Raw genomic sequence first — 3,215 nt, 5'->3', positions numbered from 1 at the left:
CACCTAGCGGTCTTGAAGCCAAACTTATAACTCAGGCACTCGAACGGAATCCATAGTAGATACGCCAAAGTATTTTGGAGTGTAGCCATATAATGCTTCAAAAGGAGAACGGCCAATAGAAGAATGGACGCTGGTATTGTACCAAAATTTTGCAGAAGGCCAAAGAGACCACTTTGATGGGCAAGCATTGACAAAGCAACGTAAGACAGTCTCCATAGTCTGGTTCAGACGCTCAGTTTGTCATTCGGACTGGGGATGGTAACTTGAACTCATGCGTAGTTGCACATCAGCCAACCCAAACAACTCACGCCAAAAGTGACTGAGAAATATCCTGTCTCGATCAAAAATAATTGCCTCGGGCATGCCATGAAGTTTGTATATATTATTCATGAATGCTTTAGCAACGACCAATGTTGTGAAGGGATGGTGAAGTGGGATGAAATGGGCATACTTAGTGAAGGAATCCACGACCACTAGTACACAATTCACTGCACCAGATGTGGGCAAGCCTTCCACAAAGTCCATGGAGATTACCTGCCAAGCTTCTGTGGGAAAAGGGAGTGGTTGGAGCAGCCCAAGTAACCTGCTGCGGTTCAGCTTGGCTTTCTAACAAATGAGGCATGTTTGAACATACTTCTGAACTGAGGATTTCATTCCCTTCCAGGCAAACAACTGTTTCATACGCATATGTCACTGGAATTCCGGAATGGCCACCAACCACACTAGAATGACAGGCCTGGATTAATTTCTACTGAAATTTAGTGTTAGAGCCAATCCATATATGATTTTTATACCTCAAGATCCCATTATGCAAGGTAAACTAGGAGCTGCCAGTAGATCAATTGCCAACTTGGCTATCAAATTTTGGGCGGCCTCATCATATTGATAGCCCTGCTGAACTTCAGATATCCACTGTGGAGTACACTGAGAAATTGCAGCACACTAAGAAAGATGATGAGACTTCCTTGATAGTGCATCAACAACACCATTTTCCACTCCTTTTTTATATACCACTTTATACTGTAGGCCCTGCAATTTAGTAAAAAAATTTTGTTGCCATTGAGTATGTAGCCGCTGTTCATTGAGCTGAGTCAAACTATGCTGATCAGGGTAAATAATGAACTCACTATATTGGAGACAAGGTCTCCATTGCTGGATTGCCATCAATATTGCCATGTACTCTTTCTCATAGGTAGACAACCCTTGAGATTTGGGACCAAGAGCCCTGCTATTTAATGCCAAAGGATGACCAGACTACAGGAGTACTGCTCCAATTCCGGACCCACTTGCATCAGTTTTGACACAAAATGTTTTGGAAAAATCTGGTATGGCGAGTACAGGTAACTGACACAAAACATTTTTTCAAGGCAGAAAATGAGTCCTCATGTATCTGTGTCCAAACAAACAAGGAATGCTTCTTTAGCAGCTCAGTCAGGGGCTTGCAAATTATCCCATAGTTCCTCACAAATTTCCTATAATAGCCAGCTAGGCCAAGAAAACTCCTCAACTCTTTGGCATTGGAAGGTGTTGGCCATTGAGCGACAACAGCAATCTTCGCAAATCTGTACCCACACCTTTCTCACTGATAATGTGACCCAAATAAGAATTTCTCTTTGAGCAAAGGAAAATTTGGCGAGTTTGATCTTCCGCTTGGTCTGTTGTAACAGTTGAAATACCAATCTGATATGATGTAAATGCTCCTCAAAGGTTCTACTATAAATCAGGTCATAAAAAAAAACTAGCACAAATTTCCTAAGGTATGGTGCCAAAAGGGTGTTCATATCTTCTTGAAATGTTCCTGGTGCCCCAGTCAAGCCAAATGACATCACTCTGAACTCAAAGTGTCCAAAATGAGTATGAAAGGCAGTTTTAAATTCCTCACCAGGTTTCAACCTTATCTGATGAAAACCTGATCTCAAATCCAAGTTGGAAAACCAACTAGCATGGCCTAACTCATCCAAAAACTCATCAATCACAGGGACATGATATTTTCCTTTAATAGTGATGGCATTCAAATGCCTGTAATTCACACAAAATCTCTATGTATTGTCCTTTTTCTTCACAAGCAGCACAGAAGAGGAAATGGACTGGAACTTTTTTGAATCAGACCAGCTTCCAACATTTCTTTGACTTGCTTCTCAATTTCATCCTTAAGGTGTGGAGCAAATCTGTAGGGTCTGACTGCAATAGGAGAAGCACCAAACACTAAAGAAATAGAGTGATCACATTCTCTCACAAGAGGAAGTTCATGTGGAACAACAAACAATTCAGAGAATTCATTTATCAGCAACTAAATTTCTGAAGGAAATTGGGCTGTAACAATTGGATCCACATGAATATTGACAGTACTGCTGACGATCAAAATTGGCAGAGGCCGGTTTGACCGGTTTGTTCAGGTGGTCTGACTTGTCGAGGCGTCTGCAGCCGGTCTGGCACGACCAACCGGTCTGACCGGTGGGTCTGACCAGTCTGATCGGTCAAGGAAGAGTTCTAGTACAACTTGTGATTTTTATAGATTTAGATTTTGTAATAGGATTTCTTGCGGGACAAGTCCACCCCACCCTATAAATATAAAGGGCCACGGCCAATTGAGGAATCCAACCCAATCGAACTTATCAAATACATTTATCTTTTATTGTCTTTATCTTTTACATTTACCCTAGCTTTTCCAATCTCGACATGCTATTCTTCCTTCATCTCCATGGCGTTTGAGGACGCCCTAGCTGGCCTGCCGAGCCTAGGGCAACCCAAGGTGCTCCTGCCCCGACAGGGTTCCTCCCGGACGGGCGTTCGTTGGATCCTTGCCGGGCTGCCCCGACGAGACCGGTCTGACCAGTCCACCATACCGGTCTGACCGGTTGGTGCCGCGGCACTGCAAGGTGCGCCGCTGCTCGCCGCACGTTCGAGTGCGTTCGTGTGTTGGTCCTAAATCGGCGCCAACAAGTACAAACCTAGACTACTGTACTAGTAGGGAAATCAGGAAGCAATCCAAATAGAGTAACATAAGAGATCTGATAGGGGATAGTCATCCACTTTTGCTGCCAATGAACCTTCATAGGACTGAATTGCTCAAGCCAATCGAGCCCCAAAATCATGTCATAGGGAGACAATGGCAAGACCTTCAAATTAGCCTTAAACTCATGCCCTTGTATAACCCATATAGCATCAGCTAAATGAGAGTTACAGTGAAGAGTATTACCATCTGCTACCTGCAC

The sequence above is a fragment of the Panicum virgatum genome, chromosome 9K (assembly GCF_016808335.1).
Source record: "Panicum virgatum strain AP13 chromosome 9K, P.virgatum_v5, whole genome shotgun sequence".
Taxonomy (NCBI): domain Eukaryota; kingdom Viridiplantae; phylum Streptophyta; class Magnoliopsida; order Poales; family Poaceae; genus Panicum; species Panicum virgatum.
Note: the sequence above shows the minus strand (reverse complement) of the source record.